This window comes from Heterocephalus glaber, unplaced genomic scaffold (genome assembly GCF_053883595.1).
Source record: "Heterocephalus glaber isolate CG9 unplaced genomic scaffold, H.glaber_assembly_v1.0 deba00001608, whole genome shotgun sequence".
Classification (NCBI taxonomy): Eukaryota; Metazoa; Chordata; class Mammalia; order Rodentia; family Bathyergidae; genus Heterocephalus; species Heterocephalus glaber.
The window spans coordinates 11,255,993-11,274,362 of record NW_028258379.1 but is presented as its reverse complement, the minus strand read 5'-3'; the positions used below and the strand labels follow the sequence as shown (position 1 = coordinate 11,274,362).

Here is an 18,370-nt window from a genome sequence, read left to right as displayed (position 1 = left end):
TTTGGGGAAGGCGTTAAATGCTTAAGACTGAACTACAGAACCACTATACTTCAGGGTTCCTGCTATCACCTTGCCACAGTGACTGAGTCGGAGACAGCCACAAGAGATAGTCATGGAAAGGGTGTGATCAAGAAACAGACCCTTCTAAAAGTTGAAGCTTAGGCTGCAAAGGACACAGGGGTTAGAGAAAAACAAAAAATTACTTATAAGATGATTTTCAGTTGTTAATAGTGGTAGAGGTGTTGAAATGAGTAGATACGAACTTTATGTCAATATTTTGTCTTTGTGTTTATAATTATATCTGTTTCCTGTGGTTAAGGTTAGTAATACCTTTTTTTTTTTTTTTGTACCAGGGATTGAACCTAGGACCTTGTGCTTGGGAGGCAGGAACAGCACCACTGAGCTGCATTCCCGGTCCTAAGTTTGGTAATAGCTTTTATTGGTTCTTATGGTATGCCAATATCCAGTTTGTTCTTGACTATATTATTGTTGCCTTTGTTGCTATTTCCAAGGTGTCATAGTTATTGGTATTAATTGGATTTTACTGTATGCCAATATCTGGTTTGTCTTTATGTCATCAACAATACTGCAGCTCATTTCTGGATCAATGGGTGCTGAGCCAATTACACTGCATCTTTCCCTTTCAAATTAATGGAGGTGGTTGGATCTTGAGACAGAGGCAAAGGTCTGTATTTAGCTATGCCCATGGTGTATCGCTGACAAGCAGACACTAACTAAAGAGAGCTCTGTACTAACAACAGAGTCCACTAAAATTGACCCACAAACCTCACAGCATGCATACATGTACACATGCACACACACACACACAAACACAACCAATAGAACATGAGAAGACAAGGCAGCAAAATGCTTCCAAAGACTTCCAACTCCTCCAACCCTGATGCATAGGGCATTAATGGGGAGGAGATAAAGAGCCAAACAGCTGAATTATATAAAATGGTAAAAGAGGAGACAAAAAAACACAAGTGCTTGGTGAGCTCAAAGATGATATAACTAAACAGATAATAAACTTAATAAACAAAATGATCAGTGAGCTTAAATAAGACACTAATAAAAAGCTAGCTGAGCTAAAAAAAAATGATACAAAACACGAATGACCAGTTTAGCAAAGAATTAGAGTCCATGAAATCATATTGAATAGAAATCCAGGAAATTTAAAATTCTATTGAAAGTATGGATAGTAGAAGGACTGACCAATGTAAGGACACAGTGTCAGAATAGAAGATAGGGTGGATGCACATGACCATATACTTAGATATCTTAAAAACAAGAGGACATGAAAAATGGATCCAATAGCTGCTAGATAAGGCAAAGAAGACTAGTCTAAGATTAATTGGAATTAGAGAAAAATTAGAAGACAGCACAAATGGCATAAAAAGTCAACTGACAAAAACAATAACTGAAAACTTTCCCAATAAATGGAAAGAACTTAATACAGATAAGTGCAGGAATATAGAACCCTAAATACCCACAATCAGAAAAGAACTTCTCCATGATACAGCATAGTCAAAATCTCAAAAGTCTCTGTCATTATAACACTAAGACAAAAATCTTAAAAGCTGTTAGAAAAAAAAGCAAGAAATTGCTTATGAAGTAGACCCTTCTACATTGTTGGTGGGAATCTATGTTAGTACAACCACTATGTAAATTAGTATGGAGATTCCTCAAAAAACTAAAAATAGAAATTCCATTTGACCTAGCTATTCCTTTCTAGGTATCATCTCATAAGAGTTAAAGACATCATATAACAGTGATACATACATTCCTATGTTTACAGCAGCACAATTCATAATAGTTCAATCTTGGAAGGAGCTCATATGTCCATCAACAAATGAATGGATTTAAAAATGTGGTATTTACACAAAATAAAATATTACTCTTCCATAAAGATGGATAAACTTAAGTCACTTGTAGGAGAATAGATTAGCTCAAGACAATGTTAACAGAAAAAAATCAGACACACAAGCTTAAATATTGCATGGTTTCTCTTATATGAGAAACCCAAAGTATAAATAAATTAAAGAGCAAAATAAAGGTAATCAGAAACAGGGAGAGAGATCTTTTGCAAAAGGGAAGGGGGTTAAGGGATGAAAGGAAGGGGAAGGAAGAGTGGGGAGGGGATGAGAAGAGAATTAAGATGGGTTGTGTACATGTACCAACTCCCACAATGAATGTAATCATTATATTCTGAAAACATGGACTCATAAGAATAAAAAGAATACCATTCACAATAGCATCAAGAATAATTAAATACTTAGGAATTAACCTAACCAAGGGACTAAGAGACCTCTACGATGCAAAGTAGTTCACTCTGACAAAAGGAGATTGAAGAGGGCACCAGAAAGTAGAAAGGTATGCGCTGTTCCTGAATAGGCAGAACCAATATTGTAAAAATGGCCATGTTTCCAAAAAGTGATAAATACATTTACTGCAACCCCAACCAAAATACCAACAGCCTGCCTCACAGAACTAGAGAAAATAATCCCAAAATTTATTTATTTATAATAGCAAAACATTTATTGGTACATTTTAGGCACACATAATGATAGCCCTCCTCATAGGGAATTTGCACCTGTACATGGTACATCCCACCCTTTTTTTCCCATTACCCCCCCCCGGCCCCTCCCCTCCCTATGTTCACAAGCTTTGATTCCATTTTTTTCTTCTATTTTCACTTTTTTCTTGTCCCTTCCTTCCTTTCTCTCTCCCTCCTCCCTTGTTCCCATTCTCATTTGAACATTTTCTTCCCATTTCCTAATATCTATTATACATTTTAATCCTTATTTCCATTTTCAGTTTCTCACACCAGAGAAACAGGGTGGTATTTAAACACGTGTGTCTGATTCTGATTTATTTCACTTGAGTATGGTTTCAATGTCCCTCCATTTAGCTCTAAATGCTGAAGCTCATTTTTTTTTTTTTTTTTGTGGTACTGGGGATTGAACTCAAGACCTCGCGATTGCGACAAGGCAGGCATGGTGCCATTGAGCTAAATCCCCAGGCCAGCTCATCCTTCTTTATGGCAGAGTAGTATTCCATTGTATAAAAAACTACATCTTCTTTATCCATTCATTGGTTGATAGGCATTTGAGCTGTTTACAAGATTTAGCTAGTACAAACTGTGCTGCTATAAACATGGGTGTGCATATATTGCTGTGGTATGAAGCTTTTAATTCTTTCAGGAAGATACCAAGAAAAGGAATAGCTGGGTTAAATGGAACCCTATTTTAGTTTTTTGAAGAATCTCCACACTGAATTCCACACCAGTCTACACTTCCACCAATAGTGAACAAGGTTTCTTTTTTTTCTCGTATCCCTGCCAACATTTGTTATTGGTTGATTTCTTTTCTTTTTTTAAATCAATCTCCCAAACTTTATAAAAATTAAAAAAGAGACAAAATAATATACATAGTGTAAGTCTGTTCATATAAATTTCAAAATCAATACTTTAAACAGTTCGGCATATAAAATTCCCATCTATAGGGCTATAAAGAAAACAACTGGGAAGGGGCTAGGGATTTAGCTCAGGGGTTCTGCCACCTGCCTTGCAAGCACAAGAACCTGAGTTCCATCCCCGGTACCAAAAACAACAACAACAACTGGGAATTGAGGTGAATAGCATGAAAAGGTTTATTTTACTTCTTTGCTACTTGCCTTCAGGTTTGAGATTTTTCAAAATAAAAGAATAGGAAAGGGTTAAAAATCAGCCAAAGCTAATGTATACTGCTTTGGAGTAGTTTGGGTACTAAATGATGAAGAAAATAATCATCAAAATTCGGCACAGGGCAGAGTAGGGAAGAAGGGTGAACCGGTGATGACGGAGAGCCCCTCGGGGAGCTTCTGCTGCTGGTGGTTTCTTCCTCCACGTGTAAATGTTATGTATTTCCTTTATAATTATTTATTAAACTATACCTATAAATTCTATGCATTTTTGATGTATATTTCACAAGAGGAAAAATGTAAAACCTGAGAAAAATTGCTGTACATTTGATAAACATTATTTTAAAAGTATTCCCATGAACTGCAGCATGACACCCTGATTTTATCTGCTTTTTGGCAAGTATCCTAGTATACACAATTTAAAACTTTGTCTTAAGACAGCTCTAGATAAAAGTTTTACAGTTATGTAAATATCATGCCTAATTCATATTGTTCCTATGTGACTTTTGCCTATTTTCTATAGCTTTTTCTGACTTCCTCATTGGGATTTAACAGTATTTTTGTGTGTGTGACATAGCCAAAGGCAAAAAGTGATCAGAATTTCACATTCCTAGGCTGACTTTTTTTTTTTTTTTTGCTTAAATTCTTTTATTGGTAAATTTTAGGTATACAATACGTTTACATTTATTATTGGGTGCTTGTACCTGAACATGATGTATCTTGGTTCTTATATTTTCCCCATTACCTGTGCACCCTTCATCCCTCCATCCTTCCCTATTTACATACTTTGTTTCCATTTTTTTTTCTTTTCTCATAATTTTTTCTTTCCATTCTTCCCTTTCCCTATCTCCTCCCACCACCCCTACCCCTTTGGACCTTTTCCTATTTCAAAGTATCAATTATTAGTTACTAATCCTTTTAATCCTTATTTACACTCTCAGTTTCTCACACGAGAGAAACTATTTGGTATTTACACATGTGTCCTATTTCACTTAAAAGTATGGCCTCAACATGCATCCATTTAGCTATAAATGACTCTAGTTTCTCGCTCTTTATGGCTGAGTAGTACTCCATTGTATAAAAAAACCACATCTTCTTTATCCATTTTCCAATTGATGGGCACTTAGGCTTTTTCCAAACTTTAGATATTACAAACTGTGCCACTATAAACATAGGTGCACATATATCTCTGTGGTATGATTCTTTTAATCCTTTTGGGAAAATACCCAGCAGGGAAATAGCTAGGTCATATGGGACCTCTAGTCCTAGTTCTTTGAGGTATCTCCACACTGATTTCCATAGTGGTTGCACCAGTCTACACTCCCAACAACAATGGAGAAGGGTTCCTTTCTCTCCACACTCCCGCCAGTATTTGTTATTGGTTGATTTCTTGATAGCAGCCACTCTTTCTGGGGTGAGGTCGAATCTCAGTGTTGTTTTCATCTGCATCTCTCGAATGGCCAGCGATGTTAAACATTTTTTCATATGTTTATTTGCTGCTTTTACTTCTTTGTCTGAGAAATGTCTGTTCATTTCAGATGCCCATTTTTGAATTGGGTCTTTGAATTTAGGGGGTCTGATTTTTTTCAGTTCTTTATATATTCTATTTTTCTTTTTTGGTACCAGGGATCGAACCAGGTGGCGAAACCACTGAGCTAAATCCTCAGCCCTTTATATATTCTAGATTGTAGCCCTTTGTCTGAGGAACAGCTGCTAAAAATTTTTTCCCACATTGCAGGTTGTCTGTTAGCTCTGTTGGTGGTTTCTCTTGCAGTGCAGAAGCTTTTTAATAAGATGAAATCCCAGTTGTCGATTCTTTCTGCTAGTTCCCATGCTACTGAGGTTTTGTTCATAAAGTCTTTTCCTATGCCAATATCTTCGAGAGTTCTACCTAACTTATCTTCCAGCAAGTTTAGTGTTTCTGTCTTAATATTTAGATCTTTAATCCACTTAGATCTTAGTTTAGTGCATAGTGATAGATAAGGGTCTAGTTTTAATCTCTGACAGACTGAAATCCAGTTTTTCCAACACCATTTATTAAATAGGCTATCTTCCCTCCAGTGAGGGTAGTTGGCTCCTTTGTCAAAGATGAGGTGGCTGAGTAGGTCTGGAGTTGTTTCTGTATCTTCTAATCTATTCCACTGATCCTTGGGTCTGTTTCTTTGCCAGTACCATGATGTTTTTATCACAGTAGCTTTGTAATATAGCTTCAAGTTGGGGATTGTGATACTCCCAGCCATGTCTCTGTTGCCCAGAATTGCTTTTGCTATTCTAGGTCTCTTCTGGTTCCAAATGAATTTTTGGATTGTTTTCTCTAGCTCTGTGAAGTATATTGTTGGAATTTCAACTGGCATTGGATTAAATCTATATAGCCATTTTGGAAGTATGGCCATTTTCACTACATTGGTTCTTCCTACCCAGGAACAAGGGACGTCTTTCCATTTTCTTATATCCTCCTCAATCTCCTTTTTCAGGGTGCTGTAGTTTTCAGTGTAGAGGTCTTTTGCTTCCTTTGTTAGATTGATTCCCTAGACTGACTTTTAATCTACATTACATTAATCCACTTCATTTTCACCTGTGTCATCTAAATCAATATAAAAATCTAAGTCAGCATCACTTTCTTCATTCCTTTTGCAACTTCTTCTGTAATTGGATCTTTGATTATTTTCAGTATTTTCAGTCTTTTCTGGTTCTTTATTAAACGGAATAACAATGTCTTCTTTCTTTCCACATTTCGCACAGACATCAAGTTCACAAGCACATGGTCTACACATTATGTGGTAAGACTCCTTCACAGTCTTCTGTAAACATTTAATGCATTTTTTAGGTTTTGATAATGGTTTATATTTGCTGTATTTTACCCACCATTCAAGAACTTCTTTACAATGCTGACATACTCCATCATGAAGTTTTGCATTAATTTTCTTGGTCTGAACACTCTTATCAAACTTGTCATTTTTGAAGCTAAATGTATTCTGGTGCTTCTGAGGCCTGGCCACATTGCCTTTCCGGGAGCTCAATGCCAAAGTCACCACCAGTTTGCACTAGGTGCAGTGAAAGGGTTGCAGAGATGACAGAGGACCTCTCCCTGCAGTGCGGACACCTATGCTGGTGACCTGGAAGGCTGTTATCAGTTGATTTCTTGATAGTAGCCATTCTTTCTGGAGTGAGATGGAATCTCCATGTTTTTAAAATTTGCATTTCATGAATGACTAGTGATGTTGAACATTTTTTCATATATTTATTTGCAGTTTCTACTTCATCTGAGAAGTGCCTATTCATTTCAGATGCCCATTTTTCATTGGGTCTTTAAATTTGGGGGAGGGGTGTCCTGATTTTTTTGAGTTCTTTATATATTCTAGATAGTAGTTCTTTGAGGAACAGCTAGTAAAATATTTTTCCCAAGCTGTGGATTGTCTCTTCACTCTGTTGGTGTGCAAAAGTTTTTTAATAAGATGAGGTCCCAGTTGTTGATTCTTAACAATCCCTAAATTCTTATGGAACCAGAAGAGAAAGAGCATGGTACTGGCACAGATACAGACTGTGCATCAGTGGAACAGAATAGAAAATAAAGAACAACAGCAGGTACATTCAGCTATCTAATCTTTACCAAAGGGGCCCAAAATGTATGCTATAGGAAAGATAGCCTCTTTTAACAAATGATATTGGGAAAATTGGGTATCCATATGCAGAAGATTAAATCTAGATCCCTATCTCTCACCATGTACTTAACTGAAACCAAAATGGATCAAAGTACTAAATATCAAAACAGAAACAATCTGCTGGAAGATAAAATAGGTAAAACTCTTGAAGACATGGGCAGAGGCAAGGACTTTCTGAACAAAATTCAACTGTACAAGAAATAACATCAAGACTCAGCCAGGGATTTATCTCAGTGGTGCTGCCACCTGGCTCGCAAGTGCAAGGTCTTGAGTTTGATCCCCAGTAACCCCCCCCCCCAAATCAACAAATGGGACTATATGAAATTAAAAACCTGTGCAGCAAGGGAAACAACCACCCGGGTGAAAAGACAACATACAAAATGGAAAAATATTTTTGTTTTGCTTGCAAAACTGAAAATGCCAGGATGCTTCAGCCTACATCTTACCTCTCTTCTTCCTTTCTCTTCCCTCCACTGTATCTGGAAAACACCTTTTGTGACCCAAAACCTCACCTCCTGTGTGAAGCTGTTGCTAAAATCTCCATCTCATTACCCCTATTTTAATCCCTAGACTATGTTAATGCCTAGAGCAGTGATGGCAAACCTTTTAGAGCTTTCAATGATAACAAACAGCCTACTGTGGCCACACGTATTACAGGTTCGCCACCATTGCCTTAGACTGTAGCAACTGTATAACAACAAATATTTATAATTATGTATTAAACAAATGAACAAATAGATGTGTGCTCTTTTTATAATTCATTGGTAGAAAAGCTTGGTCATTTTAAAGGCCACATTGCTATCTCGGAGAGCTTCTTCATTTCCATAGATTTCAATTACCAATTATACACATCTAACTTTCAAGAAGCTCCAATTTTTAATCTCTTATTGCTTAACAAATATTCCAGTGGGAGAAAAATAAACCAGAGGCAGGGATAGAAAACAGAAGCCTACTGGGATAGTCTGAATGAGAGATAATGAGAATAGAAATTAGGGGACAAATTTCAGAGATTCCTGTATCTAAGCAAGACGGGTGGAGACTTGCCGTTGCTCTGAAATTATACAATATGTGCTGATGTTTGTCTCCTATGGTGTAAGATGATGCAGTAAGCATTCATGGGACAGTCAAAGGTCTAATATATTTAGAGCTCCATTCCTTTTTTCTTTCTTTCTTTTCTTAAAGTCTGATGTACAGATGTGTGGGAAATCAGAAGAATTGGTCAGAGGGAAACAAAATTCTTATTTATTATTTCTCTATCCAAGCCCTGGGTCTAATCATTGGTTTTGGGTTTCCCAGATATAACATATAAAAGTCACACTGCCAACAGTGCCTAGTAATTCCATGGCATTAAACCAAAAAGTTCCCCCAGTGGGGTCTATTCACAATTTTATGTCTTTTGGCAGATTTGCCCATTGGACACCTCAGTCCACCACAGTTTATCACCAGATATGGATTCTCTTTAAGTTTAGTTTCAAGACAAAATCCTATGTGTGACCCTTGAGGCCCCATCTGAAACAACTATAAGGCTTTGCCGGGCAGGTTTCGTAGGGGAAGCTGCTTCCCCCATGTCAGTCTTGTTGAACAGGCAGAACATTGAAATTCTGTGGAGGAGATACAGTAAAGGACTCAGGCTCTTTTGAACCAGAAGTTCTCATAGCCTATTTGCCTCTCCAGCCCAGGAAGTTGCAGTCAGAGGTCACTTTATACTGCCTACCTGAGGTACTGCCCAGGCACCTTTGCCAAGACCTTGTTATTAGGGGACTTGACCGAAGCAGTTTTCTCCTCCTTTGCCTCAGTACCTTTTTTATTCCCAGTACTTTCTTTTCCTTCTTGGCCTTAAAGGACTAAAAGCAGAAGCCTTTTGTTCGGAGCTCCTTGGCAGTGAGATGATTTTTCCCATCTGTGCTTCCCTTTGATCCTTGCCTGGTGCTATCTATTCCATGGGGAAAATGAAACACTGGGAAGCCAGTGTCCTTCTCTTTTGCCTCTTCCCTGTACTGTTGTAGCAAGTGAATAAAGAAGTTTGAGGGCTGAGGATGTAGCTCATTGGAAGAACCTTTGCCTAGCATGTTGCTTTTGCCTGGATTCAATCCTCAACAGTGATGGGGCCGGGGGTGGTGGTGGTGGGCGGTTGTTTTGAGTTTGCCTTCTTGTTCTAATTGATTTCCTCAAAACCTAGCAGGTTGGCACACATCTATTTGGCTTCCCTCTCTTTTATGTAGGAATAAGAATATTCCATCCCAACCACCTTTCTTTAGTGCTGTGAGATCTTGAAATGAGAACTTTTATACATAGACCACATATTCTGCTTTTCCTTTTCATTCAAGGAAGATTTCAATATTTCAAGAAAAAAAGAATGGAAAAGCCAGATGCATATAGGATTGTATTTGATAATATACTGAAAGGTCTAAAACAAAACAAATATTTTTTCTTGGCATACAGATTAATGTGATAGTTTTTGCCAGATGGAGAATGATTTTGAATTAGCTACATGTAGACTAAATCTGGGACACTAAATAATGATCCACCTCGTAGCTTTAAATTGCACAGATAAGCCTTTTTGTTCCAAGGCAATTTAATTCTTTTCTTGGGAGACATTATACTTTTTCATTCAGAAAACTTAATGAATTTTGCAACTACTCTTTCCTCTAAAATCACAAGGGGTGATTCTTAATCTGGATTGCTAAAGAATGACCCAGAGCAGGAAACACTGATGTGTGAAAAATGCAGGGCAACTTTCCTTGGCTGCCACTCACAACATTTGCACATATACAGCAGCCAGGTGAAGTGCCTGGAGACCTGTGGCCTGAGGGAGAAAGGGAGAAAATTTCTTTTATTCCTCCAAGTAATAATAAAAATTATTATTTTGGTAGTTCCTGGCTTAGTTTGATCCACTATCACTTCTTATCTGGGTTGTTAGGAACTATTGCTTCATGTACATCTCACATTCCACAGATATCTGAGTTTTCATTCTCCAGTACAGGCCCCATTGACTAGACAATGCCTTCTGGATCGAGTCAAGATTTCTAAGCGAATAAGACCCATAACAAACTAGGCCAAGATATCCCTTTAAGTCCCAACTGCCAGCACTGTCAGGTTGTATGCTCAAGGTACAAATACCTGTTCTTCTTTGAACAAAATCCTTCCCAATTCTGGAACTGTACCAGCTATACCCCAAGACAAAGCAACAGGCCCATTCCTTTTCCTCTATTAGGAAAATCATACTCAGCTTTTACTACTTAGTTTAAATTTTGAGGGACGATAACTCCATTTCTTCTGAACTAAGCTTATCTGTGTTCTCTTTGGGATTCTGGAGCTAAAACTCCCCTCCCACCACCACCTGGGATCGAATTTAGAACCTTGCACTTGCCAGGCAGGCACTGGGCCACTAAGCTGCATACCCAGCCAGGGGCTAAAACTCTTAATGCCTAGATTATTCGGTTTACAATTACAATTACTTCTCAAGGTAAACAGCCACTTTTCAGAAGTGGCGTTGAAAATCAGGTTTTGATATTTATCATACCAGGATGGCATAGCTTTTCTTGTAACAGGTAAAACACAAAAAACTTGATACCATATCTCTCCTTAGACCACTGCAGAGTTTCCAGGATGACTTTTCAGAGCAAATGCCTCAATAATTCTAAGGTAATTTTTCTCACAAAATTAGAAGAAAAAATAACATACACAGGTGTAACATTTGCTAGAACACTTTCCTTGTAGGACACAATAGTTCTTGCTGTTGGATGTTCTGTGTTGCTCTAAGATCAGAAAAGACTTTTAGGCACTTTCTTATGATATGACTTCCCATAGACACACTTCCATTTAACAATCTCATATTTCATTCATTGTTGAAATCAGAGGTTTATTTTTCTGAATGCTATTGTATCATCCATTGATTTATACATCTATTTTATTCAATCAACAAATATTTGTTGAGTACCTACTATATTGAAGACACCCTGTCAGGGTCTAAATACATAAAAGAACAGTTTCCTCCACTTCCAGGAGAGCATGTGGCTACAATGTCAGTAGTGCTGTAACTTCTCAGGAAGGGTGAACACCTTGCCATGCCATGCCACACCATGCTACTGCTCTGCTGGAACATGCGGCTCCTGGAGATCCTAATCCCAGTGCCAGTAAAAGAACTAAAGAAGCAGAGTTTAAAATAATAGTGTTGCAGATGATATGTGAGAGGCCACTCAGACACAGGCTTTGTGTGAGCACTAAGAGTTGATTTATTTCTGGCTGGCTGGGTGCAGACAAGCTGATATAAAAAAAGATGTCAGGTGCTAGCCAAAAGAAGAGCTAAGTTTTTATAGGGTTTGGGAAGGGGGCTGTAATACTAAGGAATCTGGAGTGGAACAATTGGGGTCAAAGTTCCCAGGACAGTCAGTCTGGGTGTGCAGATAATAATGAACTTCTCAGCCCCAGGGAGATTGTATATCCCATGCTAAATTTTCTTTATGGCCATCTGTTATGTTTACTGAAGGAAGCATGGCCCTTTAGTGATTTTTGGTTGTTTGTTGAGGGCTGTAGGTTTGCTGAGAGGGTCTCACTTAGGTCAGGCATGACAAAAAGCAGACAATTTATTTGAAGGTGGGGAAGTGGAAGGGGGGGGGAGAGAGAGAGAGAGAGAGAGAGAGAGAGAGAGAGGGGGGGAGAGAGACAGACCGAGAGCTACTGTGGATTACCCTGAATGAGGGGGGAGAATTTTTTTCTTGGTTCTGGGGAATCAAACTCAGGACCTTGTGCTTGCGAGGCAGGCACAGTCCCACTGAGCTAAATATAAGCCCGAGTAGGGAGAATTTGAAAGAGAAATACTAGCAGATTTCTTGTCTTCAGGTCCTTTTATTTATTTATTTATTTAAATTAAGTTTATTGGTACATTTTAGGTATACAATACAGTTACATTTATCACTGAGATTTCAAAACTTTACATGAATATTTTGGTTCTTATTTTTTCCTCATTCTCCTGCCCTCCCTTCACCACCTCCACCCTTCTCTATTTACAAAGACTTTGTCTCAGTTTTTTTCCTTTTCTCATATTTTCTCTTTTCCCTTCTTTCCTTTCCCCTAGCCCTCCCACTTCCCCTACTCCTTTAGACATTTTCTTCCTATTTCACAATATCAATTATACATTTTGACCCTTGTTTACACTTGTAGTTTTTCACACCAGAGAAACAATTTGGTATTTGCACATGTGTCCTATTTATTTCACTTAGTATGGCCTCAGTGTGCATCCAATTAGCTATAAATGTTTGTAGTTTCTCGTTCTTTATGGCTGAGTTTTTAAATTAAAAAACCACATCCTATTTATCCAGTCTCCAATTGATGGGCAATTGGGCTGTAAGTTTTAGCTATTACAAATTGGGCCGCTATAAACATGGGTGCACATATATTACTGTGGCATGGTTCTTTTAATTCTTTTGGGAAAATACCCAGCAGACAAATAGCTGGGTCAGATGGGACTTCTAATCCTAGTTTTTTGAGGTATCTCTATATTGATTTCCACAGTGGTTGCACCAGTCCGCATTCACACCAACAATGACGAGGAGTTCCTTTCTCCCCACAACCCTGCCAGCATTTGTTATTGGTTGATTTCTTGATAGGAGCCATTCTTTCTGGGGTGAGGTGGAATCTCAGTGTTGTTTTCATCTGCATCCCTCGAATGACCAGTGATGTTAAACATTTTTTCATATGTTTATTTGCTGCTTTTACTTCTTTGTCAGAGAAATGTCTGTTAATTTCAGATGCCCATTTTTAAATTGGGTCTTTATATTTGAAGGGGTCTGTTTTTTGAGTTCTTGATATATTCTAGATAGTAGACCTTTGTCTGAGGAACAGCCGGTAAAAATTTTTTCCCACGTTGTAGGTTGCATCTTAACTTTGTTGGTAGTTTCTCTTGCAGTAGTGTAGAAGCTTTTTAATAAGATGAGATCCCAGTTGTTGATTTTTTTGTTCTAGTTTCTGTGCTACCGAGGATTTGTTCATAAAGTCTTTTCCTATGCCAAAATCTTCGAGAGCTCTACCTACCTTATCTTCCAGCAAATTTAGTGTTTAATATTTAGATCTTTAATCTACTTTGATTTTAGTTTAGTGCATGGTGAAAGATAGGGGTATAGTTTTAATCTTTGGCAAGTTGAAATCCAGTTTTTGCAACACCATTTATTAAAGAGGCTATCTTTCCTCCAGTGAGGGTGGTTAGCTCCTTTGCCAAAGATGAGGTGGTTGAGTATGTCTAGAGTTGTTTCTGCATCTTCTAATCTATTCCACTGATCCTTGGGTCTGTTTCTTTTTCAGTAACATGCTATTTTTATCACAGTGGCTTTGCAGTATAGTTTCAAGTTGGGGATTGTGATATCCCGTGCCATGTCTCTGTTACCTAGAATTGCTTTGTTATTCTAGGTCTATTCTGGTTCCAAATGAATTTTTGGAATGTTTTCTCTAGTTTTGTGAAATATACTGTTGGGATTTCAATAGGGATTACATTGAATCTATATAGCAGTTTTGGAAGTATGGCCATTTTCATTATATTGGTTCTTCCTATCCAGTAACAAGGGATGTGTTTCCATTTTCTTATATTCTCTTTGATCTCTTTTTTCAGAGTCCTGTAGTTTTCAAGGTAGAAATCTTTTACTTCCTTCATTAGACTGATTGCTAGATATTTCATTTCTTTGGATACTATTGTGAAAGGAATTGTTTCCTCAGTTTCTCTCTCAGTGAATCTGTTACTTGTTGTTGTTGTTGTTTTTTTAGTCTGTTATTTGTGTACAAGAAGGCTATTGATTTTTGAGTGTTGACCTTGTATCCAGCTACTCTACTGAATCTGTCAATTAAGTCTAGAAGTCTTTGGGTGGAGTTTTTTTGGTTTTTCTTTGTAGAGTATCATATCATCAGCAAATAATGACAGTTTAACTTCTTCCTTTCCTATCTTTATTCCTTTTATTTCTTTCTCTTGTCTAATTGCTGTGGCTAATATTTCCAGAACTATATTGAACAGAAGTAGTGATAGTGGACATCCTTGTCTTGGTCCTGATTTTAACATGAAGGATTTCAGTTTTTGACCATTTAGTATGATATTGGCTGTTGGTCTCTCATAGACAGCCTTTATCAAGTTGAGATAAAGACCATCTATTCCAATTTTCTGCAGTTTTTTATCATGAATGGGTGTTGAATTTTGTCAACTGCTTTTTCTGCATCTATTGAGATGATCATATGTTTTTTTCCTTGACTCTGTTAATATAGTGTATGCATTTATTGATTTACATATGTTGAACCATCCTTGCATCCCTGGGATAAATCCAACTTGGTCAGGGAGTATGATCTTCTTGATGACCCTCTGTATTCTGTTTGCCAGTATCTTATTGAGGATTTTTACATCTATGTTCATTAGGGAGATTGGCCTGTAGTTCTCTTTTTTGGTTGGGTCTTTCCCTGCTTTTGGAATCAAAGTAACACTTGCTTCCAGGAATGAATTTAGAAGTATTGTTTCCCTTTCAATTTCACTGAACAGTTTAAAGAGTAGTGGCAATAGTTCTTCTCTAAATGTTTTGTAGAATTCAGCAGTGAAGCCATCAGGCCCTGGGCATTTCTTTGTCAGTAAATTTTAATTACGTTTTCAATTTCACTGATTGAAATTGGGGTGTTTAGAATTTTTATATCTTCTTTGTTCAACTTTGGTAATTCATATGTATCTAGAAATCTGTCCATTTCTTCTGTGTTTTCCATTTTATTAGAGTACTGTTTCTTAAAGTAGTTATTGATGATCCTCTGGATTTCTGCTGCATGTGTTGTGACTTCTCCTTTTTTGTTCCTAATTGTGTGGATTGAGCCTTTTCTTTTCTTTTTAAAATTTTTAAATTTTTTTTGTACCGGGAATTGAACTCAGGACCTTGCACTTTCAAGGCAGGCGGCTCTTTCCTTTTTTTGATAAGGTTGGCTAAAGGTTTATCAATTTTATTTATTCTTTTGAAAACCAACTCTTTGATTTGTTGATTTTTTGTATCATTCTCTTAGTCTCCATTGCATTGATTTCTGCTCTGATCTTTATAATTTCCTCCCTTGTGCGAGCTTTGGATTTGTCTTGCTCTTCTTTTTCTAGGAACTGAAGGTTCAGCTTTAGGTTGTTTATTTGAGCTCATTCTGTTTTCCCTAGTGTGGGCACTCACTGGTGTGAATTTCCCTGGTAGAACTGCTTTCATTGTGTCCCATAGACTCCTGTATGTTGTACTGGCATTATCACTCAGTTTTAAAACCTGTCTAATTTCTTTAATTTCCTCTGTGACCCATTGGTTATTCAGGAGAGTGTTGTTCATTTTCCATGTGTTGGTGAAGCTCTTGAGGTTTCTGATGGTATTGGTCTGCGGTTTAATTGCACTATGGTCTGATAAGGCAGCTCCTTTTATTGAGATCTTTGTCCCAGTAGGCTCCTGGAATCTGATTGGCTCCCTGGCTGTTTTTGGTCCTCTCCTTGGATTTCTTCTGGTTATTTGACCTTTTCCAGTCCTTTGGGGGAGGATGAGATTATGGGTGGGTGGGGTTTATGGATAAGTAGTTTAGGTTTAAGTAGTAAGTAAAGGGGAAATGTTTAATTCTTATGTTAATTGCACTACCTAGGACCCTCCTGAGCTTAGTTTTTTTTGCCCTGCTCTTTCTGATTGCTTGACTCTAGCTGCCTTTGTCTTTCTAATTGCTGGAGTCTAATTTGCAGTAGTAGAGGCCCTCTACTAAACTGCTTCTAGCTGCCCTTAGTTGCTCTATTAACTTCTAACAAAGCTCAATGAGGCCTTAATCCTACCTTTTCTCTACTTACAGGGGCCCTGTCCCTACAGTGCAAAGCCTTAAAAACTCTAGACTAAAGGATGTGGCAGACATTTCATACATAGTCATGTTCAAAAATAAATTATTACCCTCTAATCATCTACTCATTTATTACTTACTATTCCTAACGTGGTTAATGGCACCCAGTCTCATAAATCAGTATCCTGGGATTCATTTTTATGTCCTCTCTCTCCCTCACCAGGCTCACTTATTAGTCACTAATTGGCTTTTGATTCTGTCACCTAAATATTTTTAATCCTTTCTCTTCTCTCCCTACAACTTCATTTGAATTAGTGTTACCATTAGTTTGCAACAGGCTCCTAAATGCACTCCCTGCTTTCAGTCTTATAAACACCCTCAACTCATCCTCCTCAAATCTTCCTAAACTGGAATCTTAATCACATTTATTCTATTGCCTACAAAATAATGGTTGAGCTCCCAGGTCTTGTTTACTGTGCTTACCATGTATTTTATCATCTACAGATCTGTGGTTATTGTAGATAGATAAGTTAATTAGATATATTGTAGACAGTTAGACAGGGCCACCCTTAAGGTGTCATCCCTCCAGGAGCCAACACAGCAAGGAACCAACATGGAAAACAATTGAGGCACATCCACTAGTTAGCATTATAAAAAGAAGAGGCACCAGGTCCCCTAGAGATAGGCAGCAGTGATTGATATTCTAAACGGGAAATTTCTTGTATGTGACTTGTTTTCTGCCAGGTAAAAGGGCTGAAAACCAAAACTAGACCAGGCCACAACAAGCCTTTATTAGGGGAATAGATCTGCCAGGATGTCTCCGAACAAAGGAGAGACAAAAAGCAATATGGCCAAGGCAGGGAGACTCTTTTATAAAGACTGGGGTGGGGTTTTTAGGGGCTGAGGCAGGATTGAGTGAGGTAGTGACTAGGGATGGAGGAGCCAGTGCCATCACTAAGTGATAGGAGGTGAGGGAGTATTAGGTTACTCTCTAGGTGGGAACAGGGGTATGCTGGGAAGAAGGGTTTGTTCTTTGGTGGGAGCAACCATCTTGGCATGACGTCACACAGGGGAGGGGGCAAGGCACGATAGGAAGAGGGCAGCTATTATACATAACAGTTGCTGAGGTAGTGGGAGATCTATCATTTTCCCATTTGATCCCCATTTACTCAATATTACCTGGGTGACTGTACTTGTAATCTTATTGGTTGGTCATGGTTTGGACCCATCTTATGCCCATCTTGTAAATTTCCATTTCCATTGTAAATTTCCAAAGCCTTTTTCCCACTTTGTACCTGCCTCACCAATGGCTTAGCTGTATAAAACATCTTTGAAACGTGGGGTGGGTGGATGGTGGGCAACCCACTTTCTGGTCCCCTTTCTGTCTCTCTTAGGCAGCACCTTTCTTTCTCTCAATAAATTTTTCCTACTCTTAACCTCCGTTGTCCCTAGAATTCATTCTTCAGTTTTAGAGAACACGAACTTGCATTTCGGTATCTAGTTACATCTCTTCCCCTGTATCACTGTCCCGATTTGTTCTAATCTTCTCTCTTAAAAACATAACAGAAAGAAAATCAGTCAATACAAAAAGCTTGATGTTTCTGCCTGGAAAACTGCCTTTCAAAACTGTACTCATTAAGTGAACATTCTGTTGGGGACACTTATTTTATACATACCATCTCAAGTATAAAACTAAAATCCCAGTTCAAAAATTAAAGCGTAAAGCAATAAACTTCTATTCCATTGAGATTTAAAATTTTTGAATTCCCTACGAAGTGGAAAAATACCAGTTAAATTCATGGTCCTCCCCCTTTACCCATGGGTAATGGTTAAATTCTGGGGAGTCTTCATAGTCCCTAAGTTTTGGCGAAACTCATCCTTCCTTAAGGTTTTGGAATTCTCTTTTCTCCTTGGCTTGTTTGCAGGCATCTCCAACATTTTGCTTTTATAGAGCTGAACCAGAGCTTGAGTCTACGGCTTTCTTTGGCTTTCCCAGATCACAGAACCATTCCTTCTCTGGAGTCTCGCGAAGTGTTCCAGCTAATGCAGCCATTATGAGGGTCCCCAAGGCTGAGATAAGGAACTTAATCCGCCCTTTTAAATTAAGTATGCGGGTTTGCTGACTCCTGCCTCGGGAAAAAAATTTTCAGGACTCATCAGTAAAAAAGATGGATAAGAAAGATTAGAGGAAGATATAGAATCCACTCAGGAGTGGAGTGCGCGTGCTC

At 38.1% G+C, this 18,370-nt stretch overlaps 1 pseudogene; it reads right to left on the bottom strand.

The window, feature by feature from the left end:
• Positions 1-6,149: 6,149 nt before the first annotated feature.
• On the bottom strand, positions 6,150-18,195 carry LOC101725330 (uncharacterized protein C9orf85 homolog pseudogene; annotated as a pseudogene).
• Between the last annotated feature and the right edge of the window lie 175 nt (positions 18,196-18,370).